Source organism: Dendrobates tinctorius, unplaced genomic scaffold (assembly GCF_039654945.1).
Source record: "Dendrobates tinctorius isolate UK_male_01 unplaced genomic scaffold, ASM3965494v1 ptg000313l, whole genome shotgun sequence".
NCBI lineage: Eukaryota > Metazoa > Chordata > Amphibia > Anura > Dendrobatidae > Dendrobates > Dendrobates tinctorius.
Window position 1 is genome coordinate 945,755 of NW_027361980.1, and position 15,001 is coordinate 960,755.

A 15,001-nucleotide genomic window follows, 5' to 3' on the forward strand; every position below is an offset into this window, starting at 1 on the left:
CCCTGCTTAGCGGAGGCTGTACGCCGGCGCTGTCAGGACCCTGACACCAGGGGTGGCGTCACGAACTATTCAAATAAACTATAACACTGTTAACATCACCGCCATTGATATTGGGCGCCCACGGCCACGGACCGAGTCACTGCTTCTGTGACACATCCCCCTGACACCGGCCCGGTACCGGGTACCCCGCTGCCCTGGGTGTGAGGGCGACCCAATTGTTTTCTTAGAGGGTTTTAGCATACCCAGCGAGATCATCCTGAATTACGGTCTCAGGGATCCCTCTAAGCTTAAGATTGTTGCGACGGCGTCTATCTTCTATGTCCGTCAACTTTTGTTCGATATACAAAACCTCCTCTTTCAAGCTCAAGTTCTGCTGATTGAGAGTTTCTGTTCTATCCTCCACTTTAGTGATCCTGCCCTCATTTATTTCAAATCTGTTAGAAAATTTGTCACACACTTCCTGAATGAGATTTCTCTGAGTCTCGAAGCCTATAGTAATAGAGTCTTTGAGCAACTTACAGAAGTTGGCTAAGCTCCAGTAGCAAAAATTCACACTCCTGCAATATATTATATACAGTATATATAAATGTCTCAAAAATAAAGCAGCGGTGCTCCAAAGGCGTATCAGCAAATATATAATGCATATAATGCATATATAAGAATTGCCCCCAATAAGTGATAATACACAAATTAAGCTCCAGTAGCAAAAGTTAACACCCCCGCAATATAGAACAGAGTGTAAAGGGGCACACAAAAAAAAGACACCTGCAGCTTGAAGAGGTTTTAAGCCTTTTGCTCAGCCCCAGCAGGGCTATTGGTCAGGTTTAAGATAGCAGCTCTTGCTTCTGCCACACAGCCGCAAAATATGTAATGTAGATCCAGCGGCTATTCCCGGTACCTCCGATCCTGTTGCTGCAGCTCCGGAATCTTCCCGCTTTTCTCTGTGTCTTCTTTGTCTTCTCATCGTCCTCACAGCTTCTTCTCTCTATCCTCTTCTTTCTTCTTCTCTCCTTCTTGCTTCTGTCCTGTCGGCTGTTTCCTTCCTTCACTCCGCCTCTTGTTTACCTCAGAGCATCGGTTTTCACGCCTTTTTGCTTTACAGCGGCACCTCACTTTCCTGTTCTTGTGATGAATCTTCTTTACCTCACAGCGACGGCGGACCTGCTGGACTCTTCAGGATTTCTCAGCACCAGATGCAGCGACGGGATTCCCCCAGCTCCGACTCCCTGGGCCGCCACCTGAACTTCACAGAGGAGGGACTCCCGGACTCCTGAATATGTTCCCGCCACCAGCAGCTTCACTCGCCACATCACCGCTGAATCCCCCGCCTGATCACCTCAGAGCAGTGTTTTTTTCTTTGCAGCGGCGCCTCGCTTACCTGCTCTTCTAATGGCCGTGGTGATTCTTCTTTACTTCACAGCGATGGCGGACCTGCCAGGCTCTGCAGGATACTTCAGCACCAGATGTAGCGACGGATTTTTCCAAAGCTCCGACCTCCCGGGCCACCACCGGACGTTCACAGAGGAGGGACTCCCGGACTCCTGAATGTGTTCCCGCCACCAGCAGCTTCACTCGCCACATCACCGCTGAATCCCCCGCCTGATCACCTCAGAGCAGTGTTTTTTTCTTTGCAGCGGCGCCTCGCTTACCTGCTCTTCTAAGGGCCGTGGTGATTCTTCTTTACTTCACAGCGATGGCGGACCTGCCAGGCTCTGCAGGATACTTCAGCACCAGATGTAGCGACGGATTTTTCCAAAGCTCCGACCTCCCGGGCCACCACCGGACGTTCACAGAGGAGGGACTCCCGGACTCCTGAGCAATTTATCACCAGCAGCTTCTCTCACCACGTCACCGCTGAGTCTCCCAGGGTCCCGGTCACACAGGTATAGTGGCGATAGGCTTTTATTCTGCCCCACAGCTTCAGGTACCCTCGGACAGGCCTGCGGTACCTCACCAAGGAGGGACTCCCGGACTCCCAATGCCGGCTTCCCGCCAACAGTGCAGCTCCGCTCCCCGCTACTTGCGGTCAGCTGTAACAGGAGAAATATTAGTCCCACTTTTAGAAAATCATTCCAGTCGACTCCAGAAGGGTTGTGCACACTTTCAGGGACTTTTTTAATCTAGGTTCCTCCTTAGTTTTATATTTTTTGTCGCTTTACTGGCTGATCACGCAGGAGCTCAGAGCTCACATGACCGCCACCTTGCTGCGCTCAGGCCACGCCCCTCGTTTATCATTAGTTTTTCATGTTTTTAGTGTCCATAACAAATTGATCTGAGTCGGATTGAGTAGCTGCCACAGACCCATTCACGGTAAATATTTGTGCAGCTTTGCATGCTCTGCCTGGACTGGCAGTCATGTTGTAAATGCAAAAAAAAATCAATGAATTGGAAATACCGCAACCACAAAAAATTATTTTTACAAATACCTCCAATTAGGTTAGATTGTAAATTGTGAAAGGCTATAGCTGTGCACATTAAAGACCACTGGTTTACACAAAAAGAAAAAAAAGAAACCAGCTCACCTTATTAGCCTGTGGAGCGGGGAAGCACGGAAACCATGGAATCATCATGTGAATTCAATAGAAAGAGAAAGTTTCAAATTTATTGCAGGAAAGAACAACATCAGACAAGATACAGCAGTTCACATAATGTGAGGTTTAGGCTACGCGTTTCGAACAGACAACTGTTCTTTCTCAAAGCTGCTCAGTGCACAAGATGGCATGATTAACCCCTTCACCCCCAAGGGTGGTTTGCACGTTCATGACCGGGCCAATGTTTACAATTCTGACCACTGTCCCTTTATGAGGTGATAACTCTGGAACACTTCCATGGATCCCGGTGATTCTGACATTGTTTTCTCGTGACATATTGTACTTCATGTTAGTGGTAAAATTTCATTCAAATAACTTGCGTTTATTTGTGAAAAAAAATGGAAATTTGGCAAAAATTTTGAAAATTTCGCAATTTTCCAACTTTGAATTTTTATGCCCTTAAATCACAGAGATACGGCACACAAAAAACTTGATAAGTAACATTTCCCACATGTTTACTTTACATCAGCACAATTTTGGAACCAAAATTTTTTTTTGTTAGGAAGTTATAAGGGTTAAAAGTTGACCAGCGATTTCTCATTTTTACAACACCATTTTATTTTTAGGACCACATCACATTTGAAGCCACTTTGAGGGGTCTATATGATAGAAAATACCCAAAAGTGACACCATTCTAAAAACTGCACCCCTTAAGGTGCTCAAAACCACATTCAAGAAGTTTATTAACCCTTTAGGTGCGTCACAGGAATTTTTTTGAATATTTAAAAAAAAATGAACATCTAACTTTTTTTCATAAAAAAAATAATTCAGGTTCAATTTTTTTTATTTTACCAAGGGTAACAGGAGAAATTGGACTGCAAAAGTTATTGTGCAATTTGTCCTGAGTACGCAGATACCTGATATGTGGGGGGGGAACGACTGTTTCGGCGCAAAATTGGCTGGAATTCAGATTGGACGCCATGTCACGTTTGGAGATTCCCTGATGTACCTAAACAGTGGAAACCCCCTACAAGTGACCCCATTTTGGAAACTAGACCCCCCAAGGAACTTATCTAGATATGTGGTGAGAACTTTGAACCCACAAGGGCTTTACAAAAGTTTATAACGTACAGCGGTACAATTAAAAAATCATATTTTTTCCACAAAAATGATCTTTTCACCCCAATTTTTATTTTCCCAAGGGTAACTGGACCCCTTTTAGGGGTGCAATTTGTCCTGAGTACGCTGATACCCCACATGTGGGGGTAAACCACTATTTGGGCGCATGGCAGAGCTCGGAAGGGAAGCAGCGCCATTTGACGTTTTTGGCTGGAATTGAGATCGGACACCATGTCGCGTTTGGAAAACCCCTGATGTACCAAAACAGTGGAAACCCCCCACAAATGACACCATTTTGGAAACTAGACCCCCTAAGGAACTTATCTAGATGTGTGGTGAGAACTTTGAACCCCCATGGGCTTCACAGAAGTTTATAACATAAAGCCATACAATTAAAAAATCATATTTTTTTCCACAAAAATGATCTTTTCACCCTCAATTCTTATTTTTCCAAGGGTAACAGGACCCTAAACATTATTGTGCAATTTGTCCTGAGTACGCTGATACCCCACATGTGGGGGTAAACCACTATTTGGGTGCATGGCAGAGCTCGGAAGGGAAGCAGCGCCATTTGACGTTTTTGGCTGGAATTGAGATCGGACACCATGTCGCGTTTGGAAAACTCCTGATGTACCAAAACAGTGGAAACCCCCCACAAATGACACCATTTTGGAAACTAGACCCCCTAAGGAACTTATCTAGATGTGTGGTGAGCACTTTGACCCCCCCGGTGCTTCACAGAAGTTTATAACGCCCGGGCGTGAAAATAAAAAATTCGTATTTTTTCCACAAACATGATCTTTTAGTCACCATTTTTTTATTTTCCCAAGGGTACCAGGAGAAATTGGACCCCAAAAGTTGTTGTCCAATTTGTCCTGAGTATGCTGATACCCCATATGTGGGAGAAAACTACTGTATGGGCACACGCCGGGGCTCGGAAGGGAAGTAGTGACGTTTTGGAATGCAGACTTTGATGGAATGGTCTGCGGGTGTCATGTTGCCTTTGGAGAGCCCCTAATGTACCTAAACAGTGGAAACCCCCCACAAATGACACCATTTTGTAAACTAGACCCCCCAAGGAACTTATCTAGATGTGTGGTGAGCACTTTGAACCCCCCAGTGCTTCACAGAAGTTTATAACGCCCGGGCGTGAAAATAAAAAATTCGTATTTTTTCCACAAACATGATCTTTTAGTCACCATTTTTTTATTTTCCCAAGGGTACCAGGAGAAATTGGACCTTAAAAGTTGTTGTCCAATTTGTCCTGAGTATGCTGATACCCCATATGTGGGAGAAAACTACTGTATGGGCACACGTCGGGGCTCGGAAGGGAAGTAGTGACGTTTTGGAATGCAGACTTTGATGGAATGGTCTGCGGGTGTCATGTGCGTTTGGAGAGCCCCTGATGTACCTAAACTATTGAAACTCCCCACAAGTGACCCCATTTTGGACACTAGACCCCCCACGGAACTTATCTAGATGTGTGGTGAGCACTTTGAACCCCCAAGTGCTTCACAGAAGTTTATAACACTCGGACGTGAAAATAAAAAAATCATTTTTTTCCACAAAAATGATATTTTTGCCCCCAATTTTTTATTTTGCTAAGGGTAACAGGAGAAATTGGACCCCAAAAATTGTTTTGCAATTTGTCCTGAGTAGGCTGATACCCTACATGTGGGGGTAAAACACTGTTTGGGCGCATGGCAGAGCTTGGAAGGGAAGGAGCACCATTTGACTTTTTCAACTCAGAATTGGCTGGAATTGAGATCAGACGCCATGTTGCATTTGGAGAGCCCCTGATGTGCCCAAACAGTGGAAACCCCCAATTCTAACTCCAACCCGAACCCCAACACACCCCTAGCCCTAACCCTAATGGAAAAATGGAAATAAATACATTTTTTTTATTTTATTATTTTTCCCTAACTAAGGGGGTGATAACGGGGGGTTTGATTTACTATTTATGGCGGTTTTTATTTTTGGCAGCTGTCGCACGCTAAAAGTCGCTTTTTATTGTAAAAATAGTTTTTGCATCACCACATATTGAGAGCTATAATTTTTCCGTATTTTGACCCACCGAGCCATGTGAGGTCTTAATTTTTGCGGGACGAGTTGACGTTTTTATTGGTACCATTTTCGGGCACATGAAATTTTTTGATCGCTTTATTTTCCAATTTTTGGGACGCAGAATGAAGAAAAACCAGTGTTTCATGAATTTCTTTTGGGGGGGGCGTTTACACCGTTCCGCGTGCGGTAAAATTGATAAAGCGGTTTTATTCTTCGGGTCAGTACAGTTACAGCGATACCTCATTTAGGTCGTTTTTTTATGTTTTTGTCGGTTTTATGCAATGAAAACTATTTTATATAAAAAATAATTATTTTTGCATCGCTTTATTCTGCGAGCTATAACTTTTTTATTTTTTCGCTGATGATGCTGTGTGGTGGGTCGTTTTTTGCGGGAGAAGATGACGTTTTCAGCGATACCATGGATATTTATATGCGTCTTTTTGATCGCGCGTTATTACACTTTTTGTTTGGCAGTATGATAATAAATCATTATTTTTTGCTTTGTTTTTTATTTTTATTTTTTAAGGGGTTCGCTAAAGGGGTTAACTAATGGGACAGTTTTATAGGGCGGGTCGTTACGGACGCGGCGATACCTAATATGTGTACTTTTATTGTTTTTTTTTTTTATTATTTCCAAAAAATGGATTTATTGGGGGAATATTTTTTTTTTTTTTCTAATTTATTTGGCGATTTTTTTTAAATTATTTTTACACTTTCTTTTATTTTTTTTTTTACTTTATTAAATAGTCCCAGGTGGGACATCACTGTCCTGTGACAGATCGCTGATCTGTCACATCACAGATCACTGTGACAGATCAGCGATCTGACACAGGCACTGCAGAAGGCTTCCTCATGCCTGCGCTTTGCAGGCACTGAGGAAGCCAGCTTCCTCAGGCCCCCGAAGGCCCCCGTCGCCATCTTGGATTCGGGGGCCTGGAGGAAAGGAGTCCCCCGCAGCAGCGCTGCACATTACGCTGCCGTGGGGGGCTCAGGGAAGCACGGAGGGAGCCCAGGTCCCATGGACGGGATATACCGTCGGATGTCAGGAAGGGGTTAAATACCTGCTCCAGCCAATGAGCAAGTACGGATGAGATTGAGCTGATTGAGCTGTGCTGCAGTAGGTTAGGCAAGAGAGGTTATCCGGCATGGGCTTTGAATTGTACAGGGCAAAAAACGATGTGACATGCTGGCTATTACATCTAGCGCTGCTGATTATATTACAAATAATAAAGTGGTTTGTTCCATCCAATATAGTCCCCAGTTTAGAGATATTAAATCCCTTAGGCTGGAGTCACACACAACGAATTAAAAATCGGTCCTATTTTAACGGTTCGAAATCGCACAAAGAATTCTTGTCCAGGGATCCGTCTGTCATCCCATTTTCTGGCGATGAACCGATTTTACTCGCATCTAAACATCAAATTGACATCCAATGCCTGATGCTCTTTCCTGTTGACCTGGAGAAGACTAGCGATTTAATCGCAAGTCACACGTGTGGTGCGTTTTCAATGCACTTTTTAATTGCATCCATAGACTTGCATTGTCGAATCCGATCCGAAAATCGGTGACAATCGCAGCATGCTGCGATTGTCTCGGTCCGAGGAACGGATCCGATAAAAAAAAACGCATGATGGGAGCAGCACCATAGAATAACATTGGGACGAATACAATGCGATTTTTTATCGCATTGCATTCGTCCGATTTAATCGCCAGTGTGACTCCGGCCTTATTCTGAAAAACATCCCTATTCTCTATGAGGATGAAACTCTATCCACGATTCTGTCAGCTGGTTGCCAAATCGTGGCTAAAAAGGCCAATACTTTGGCTAATACTTTGTCACCAAGTCATTATAACCCCAAGGTACACATGGAAACCTGGCTGCAATATAGCGGGTTTTTTCATTGTGGTACCACAAGATGTAGAACTTGTGCTCATTGAGAGATAACACATACGTTCTAGGATAGTGGTAATACAAAACAATACAAAATTCAACAACTTATTAATTGTAATAGTAAGAATATAGTATATATAATTAAGTGTACTAAATGTAATCCTTTGTATGTTGGTTGTACCACATGCATGTTAAAAACTCGTATCTCTGAACATATCACTGACATTGTTTCTTCCACCAGGGGGAATCGTTCTATGTCATTTGCATCTAAGCACTTTTAATCATCATCGTAGAGACACAGCATTTCTTCAAGTTTTGGGCATTGAAAGACTCACGATACCGGCAAGGGGAGGAGACAATAGAAGACGGCTTATGATGCGTGAAGCATACTGGATGTTTTGCTTGAACACATGTCATCCTTACGGCCTAAACGCAAGAAAGGAGATTATGTTCCATTATTAGATTTGACTGTATATTATTTTGACATAAAATAATTTTTTTCTTTCTTTTTTCCATTAATTCAATTCGTATTTTTATCTTTATACATTTTTCTTTTTTTTGTTGTGTCTTGTGAAATTTATATATATTTGTATTGATTTTTTTGTGATTTTATGTGATTCATTAATTATTCATCATGTGAGTGCTGCATTATGCTCATTGGCTGGAGCAAGTATTTAATCATGCCATCTTGTGCACTGAGCAGCTTTGAGAAAGAACAGTTTTCTGTTCGAAATGCGTAGCCTAAACCTCACATCATGTGAACTGCTGTATCTTGTCTGATGTTGTTCTTACCTGCAATAAATTTGGAATTTTTTGGAAGCTGGAAAAACTTTTTCTTTTTTTATTGAATTCACATGACGATTCCATGGTTTCTGTGCTTCCCCACTCCACAGGCTATTAATGTGAGCTGGTTTCTTTTTTATTTTTGTGCATAACAGTAGTTATACATAGCATTTACATACCATAAATGTGCACATCAGACATTATAGTATCATATTTCCAGACACATCCTTGTGCCCCTTACACATGGCTCCACGGTCCCGCATGGCTCACACCCCCGCATGGCTCACACCCTCTCGCATGGCTCACACTCCCTCGCATGGCTCACACTCCCTCGCATGGCTCACATCCCCCCACGTGGCTCACATCCCCCATATGGCTCACCCCCCGCATGGCTCACACCTCCCCCCGCATGGCTCACCCCCCCTCGCATGGCTCACACTCCCCCCCGCAAGGCTCACCCCCCCGTATGGCTCACACCTCCTCCCACATGGCTCACACCCCCGCATGGCTCACACCCCCCCTGCATGGCTCAGACCCCCCCGCATGGGTCAGACCCCGTCCTACTCACCCTCCTCGCGCATCCTTGCATCCCTGTCCCAGTACCGGCAGCTCTTCCTTGTTCCTGTGCTCAGCGGTCACGTGGTACCGCTCATTACGGTAATGAATATGCGCTCCACACCTATGGGAGTGGAGACGCATGCATATTCATTACCTTAATGAGCGGTACCACATGACCGCTGAGTACAGGAACAGGAAGAGCTGTCAGCACCAGGACTGAGATGCAGCGACGGACGATACTCATTGATGTCTTCTGGAAGTTGGCTGCTGCAGCTGTCACTCTGCTGCAGCCGCTGGCTCCCCCTCCCCCACGCCGGCTTTCTGGGACCGTGACACGTGTATAAGCCGAGAGGGGCGTTTTCAGCACAAAAAATGTGCTGAAAATCTCGGCTTATACATGAGTATATATGGTAGGTTAGTATGTCAGAATATATATATTAGTATACATACTGTAAGTATATGGAAATAGAGAATATAAAAAATATATAAAAAGATGTAATCAGATCGTAATAGTGACTGTAAAAATTACATGGTAATGATATATAAAAATATATATATATTTATAAACATGATGAACAATATAAATACCATATTTTTCGGACCATATGATGCACTTTTTCCCAAAAAATTTTGGGGGAAAATAGGGGTGCGTCTTATGGTTGCAATATTCTTACAAATCCTGTGGCGGGTGCGGCGGGGCTCTGTGGTGTGGTGGCGGCAGCCTGTGCTCCAGGGCAGTGGCAGCAGCTCTCTGTGCTCCGTGGGGGGCTCCGCCGGCATTTTGTCAAAGCCCGGAGGCCCCCGCACATCCGTTGCTCCATGTTGTGGTGGCCTCCTGCAACATTGCCGCCGGGATGATGACCGTCGAGGTGATGGCTGCTGGGCTGGGGTCGGTACATGCTCAGATTCAGATCTTGTCCGAAGATCTTGGGAGAGGAGATCTCACTGCTGAGATTTGAATCTGAGCATTTGCCACCCCCAGCCCGGCGGTCAGCTTCCCGGCGACCATGTTCCCAGAAGCCATGTTCCCAGAGGCCACCGCAACATGGCAGCAATGGATGTGCGGGGGCCTCCGGGCTTTGATGAAATGCTAGGGGAGCCCCTGCCCCAGCACAGAGCCGCCGCCACCGCACCAGCTGGGGATGGGATTTCTCAGAGGCCACCGCACCAGCCTGGACCACCGAATGACCCCTGTGACCACCTGTGCCGATCCATTTCCTGGTAAACTGAATTCAGACTGTAAGACAGACCCCTATTTGCATCTTATAGTCTGAAAAATACAGTAATATAAAAAAAATACCAATTATAAATTGCATAATATCTATAAATCTTATCATAGAAGTTCAGAAGACAATAATGTGGCATATTGACTTAACAAAAAAGAAAGAGAAAGAAAAAAAAGAAAAAAAATTGAAAAAACTCTGAAAAAAAGAAACCTGCTGTCTTCATGTTGTCTTCCTCCCCCTCCCTTTCCCTTACTTTCTTTCCTCTCTCTTTTCTCTATTAAAATTGTCTACACGTTTTCCACTGTATCACTGAGGCCGTCGGGATATAAGGCTTTCAACCAGAAAATCCAGTGCCACTCTTATCTATTTCATTTCTGCACCCTGTTTGCGTCATTCTGTGATATTTGTTCCACAGGGGTTACCTTTATGTCAATTTTTTTATGATGTTTATCTATGAGGTGTCTGGACAGACTGTGCTTTATAAAACCTTTTTTGGTGTTGTGCCTGTGGCCATTCATACACAAAAGCAATGTTTGTGTGGTGCGGCCCACGCACTGAAGACCACAGTTTTTATATTGAAGAATCTTTTTGCAATATTTTTATTTTTATTTGGGACATTTTTTCTACCTTTTGTGTGTTTCGCTTTGTGTTTGGGGTTGGTGATTTTTTTATGATTTTTTAATGAATTTAAGTTGCGAAATTCATCAGCTACTAGTGTATAAAAAGTGTCCAAGCTACTCCCCATGTGATGTACAGGGTTAAAGTTGGACCTCGATTGGACTTAGTGAATGCAGTGGTTAGGGTTAAGCCTGCATATACATTATCTGTGGGTTTATTTGTTTCTGCTATTCGTTCCTGGATTGCGAAGTGGCGTTTTAAAGTGAGTTTTCACACAAATTCATTAAGATCCAGAAATAAATCGAACTCTTTTGCTTTTTGTGTGGGACAATAATTTAAACCCTTTCATAGGATTTTTTGCTCTATTGTTTTCAAATTGTGTGCTGACAAACTAAATATTTTTATTGTGCTATTTCTGTCTGGTTATGTCTGATTTTTCACTTATTATTATTTATTTATATTAATAAAATAATGTGACTGAATTGATTTTGTCTTGTTTTTTGACCACAATGTATTTGCCTTTTTTGCTGCTGCATCACACTGTTGTCTCATGTTCAGTCTGTGATTTATTATTATAGCCAAATCTTTTTCACATGTGCTGTTGCTTAGCCCTATTACTCCCAGTCTGTATATGCTATTTTCAATTTTATTGCCCAGATGTAGTACTTTGCATTTTTCCCTGTTAAAGACCATTCTGTTAGTTGCTGCCCACTGCTCCAGCTTATTTATATCTTTTTGAATCCTCTATCTCTTCTCTAGTATTAGCTATCCCTCCTAGCTTTGTGTCATGAGCAAATTTAATCAGTTTACCCTCAATTCCTTCTTCTAAATCATTGATAAAGATGTTGAACAATACAGGGCCCAGGACAGAGCCCTGTGGTACCCCACTTGAGACATTCTTCCAACTGGATGTGCAGCCATTTACAACCACTCTTTGGGTCCGATCACTAAGCCAGTTATGAATCCACCTAACGGTTGCCTTGTCAATTCCATACTTAGCCATTTTTTAAATAAGCATTGTGTGAGATACTTTGTCAAATGCTTTGCTGAAGTCAAAATATACTATATCTACAGAATTTCCCTGATCCACCCAGTCACTAATTCTGTCATAGAAGGAAATTAAGTTAGTCTGACATGACTTATTAGTTACAAACCCATGCTGACTCTGGTTAATCACTTCATTCTTATCCAGGTACTGACATACATGTTGATTAATAATTTGTTCAATGATCTTACCTGGTATAGAAGTCAGACTCACCAGCCTATAGTTGCCTGGGTCCGCCTTCTTCTCCTTTTTGAAGATAGGAACAACATTTGCTCTTCTCCAGTCTTCTGGGACTTATGTTCTCCAAGAAGTTTCAAAGATTATGGAGAGGGGTTCAAAAATTTCTTCTGCTATCTCCTTCAGTACTCTGGGGTGTAAATCATCTGGACCTGGAGACTTAAATTCAGCTATGTTAGCTAAGTGTTTCATCACTATTTTTCTGCTTATAGATATCCTGGATTGTTCTATTCCCTTAATAGGACAGTGAAGATCAGTGGATGTTACATTTCTTTTCAGAGAGAAAACAGATGAAAATAGGAATTTAAAAGTTCGGCCTTCTCAACATCCTGTCTTACCATTTCATCATTTTCATCCTGTAAAAATACTATAGCATCTTTGACTTTTCTTTTACTTTTGACATATCCTTTTTTATTGCTTTTGATGTCTCTTGCAATCCTTAATTAATTGTCAGCTTTAGCTAATCTTCTTTAGCTATGCCTCCCTCTTTCCATTTGAAAGTCTTTCTAGACTGCAGCAAGTCTATTTATCTTGTGGATACGCTCAGTCTCTGCAAGATAAATATCACTGTCTATGTATAGGATGCGGTGATTCCGCGTGGTTCAATGAACACATGCGGAATCACCGCGTGTACAAAAGCTGGCAGCGCAGAGCGGGCATGTGCTGCATCCAAAGCGCTGCCAATACTGACCGTGGAAACATACCCCAATAGAGGGATGTGGAAGTGGGGTGTGTGTTGGTTTCATGACTATAAAACACCTAAACTCTCATCATCTGTCATTTCAGTTGCATTGTTTCAAATCAAAGTAGCATGGTAAGCGTCTCATAAACTGTGAGGGATAATTATGAGAACTTGCGCTTTAATCTCACTTAAAAGCAGCGAGAGAAGAGATAATGGGAAGAGCAATAACTTGATGAAATGAGCGTGTCTCACATACACAATTATGTGCAGCAGAAGCTTCAAGTCACATCAGGAACAGAAAGGAGAAAAGTGATGGGAGCAGGTCTACCTGTGGCTGAGACACACCTGTCACCCCACCCTGGTAGCTTATAAACTGTAGACCTTCACTGATGCTGTGTGACAGCAGGAGGCTGAGGATCCCAGATCTGCTCGACGAGAGGTGAGATGGTGAGGTTATTGAAGCCAGATGTCTGGAATAGTTAGATTGACTAGTCAAATAATCTGTCTATGTACCTGTGTATCTATCTCTTCTAATCTCATATGATGATTCCTTGACTTTCCATTCAAATTCCATTCACACTGTTCCCTAAAGTCACAACAGCCTTTATTTCTTCGGACATTGCAATCATATGGTCTAAAATAAAACACCAGACCAATAATTTATTCAACTGCAATTATTATTGATTGTGATTCCAAATATACAATCCAATCCACAAAATGCATATACAAAAAGCATTTCACAAAGGTGCGTACCTCTACCTTAAAGTGACATTGCTGTGAGTCCATAGGAATCGATCCTTCATGCTGAGACATTGCTGAGGAGGATCAAGACATCCTCACACCTGGGTGCCTGCATCTTGGTCCTCTTCCACAGCATCTCACTATGCAGGTCTGATTCCATTGACAATTTAAGTTAGTGGCACACATCCATGTGAAAAGATTTTTAATTTATATCTTCTGGATTGGATTTTATATTTTGAATTACAGTATATTCATTAATAATTGTGATTGAAGAAAGTATTGGTCAGGTGTTTCATTTTATGCATGATATGAGAGCGCAGGGAACAGCAAGGCACACCAAAGTGGACTTGCTGAAATAGTTGCTTATTTTTGAATTTATTTAAAACATGTTGCCATAGTCATTGAGAAAGAAATCTCCTCTAGGCTGACTCATTTCTGACCTTGCAGTCCTTATGTCTAGCTTACAGTCTAACCTACAAGTATGAATCAATACAAGTTCTCTTAAGCTGATAACATACAATTAATAAAAAGACAAGTGAATTAAAACAGGGGAACACAAGAAGGCGAAAAAACCCAGCAGTAGGAGAGAGGTAGATAATATATACATATAATAAGAATAAAGGCACCAAAGCCAGGTGTGATATACGCTATGAGGGGATAATGGTATGAAGGTTAGAGGGATAAAGAAAAACCAGGGTGGGTGGCAATACAATATAAATAAAACATGGTGGAAGCATTTAATAAAGTAAGACCACATAATGGAGGCAATTCTACATCACCTTACTCATAGCTTCCTCCTGCTGGAATGGCGCCAGCCCCAGCACTCGTTCGGCTCAAGCCTTCACTTTTCATTTTATCAGTTGTGTGTTACCAGCTTGATAACATTTGTGCTGATGTATACTCATCTTGGCTGCACCATTCCCTGTAGGTTTTTTCTGGTTCCCAGGTGTTTTCAGCTATATCACACTTGGGTTTGGTGCCTTTATTATTATTTTTTTTTTACCATATATTATTTCTTAGTTTCTATTTCTTGATTTATTACTCTGATAGCACCAACTGCTTGGTATCTTCCCCTTCGCTTACCCTAGCTCACAGTCTATAAAGTGAACACACAATCATGTTGTGCCCTTGTAGCACTCATGGTCACTCACTATTTCTTGTAAGAGTGTTAGGATTTAAGATCAATATGATTTAGCATTTTAGAACCAAAGTTAGAACAATTTTAGCATTACAGGTTTTAATTAATAAGTCTGAGCAATAATGTAAACCTTCGAAAGGCTTTCCTGCTGAAAATCACCCTTCTCCAATCTTTACCATGAGCTGGTCTGTTAACGCTCTCAATAGCAGCAAAAGAGAAATCTGCAAAATCACCACAAAAATGTTTATCCACATTCGGTGATTTAACAACAGGCGGTTCCACAGCTGGGCTCTCCTCTCCCTCCCCTCCCTGGTAAGTCGCCATATGGCTTTTCCTGCAACCTTTCTGGGCATATTTTTTATGGTATA

At 42.5% G+C, this 15,001-nt stretch overlaps 2 long non-coding RNA genes across 2 annotated transcripts in view; one reads left to right on the forward strand and one right to left on the reverse strand.

Annotated features, from left to right (window-relative positions):
- LOC141073714 (uncharacterized) overlaps positions 1-1,224 on the reverse strand; it is a 38,854-nt gene extending 37,630 nt beyond the window's left edge. The window contains exon 1 of the long non-coding RNA XR_012227048.1: positions 899-1,224. This is a non-coding gene — a long non-coding RNA (uncharacterized lncRNA). The remainder of the gene's footprint in view (positions 1-898) is intronic.
- On the forward strand, positions 1,215-8,434 carry LOC141073712 (uncharacterized). The gene is made up of 2 exons (XR_012227047.1): positions 1,215-1,883; positions 7,847-8,434. It is a non-coding gene; the product is annotated as an uncharacterized lncRNA (long non-coding RNA).
- The last annotated feature ends 6,567 nt before the right edge of the window (positions 8,435-15,001 follow it).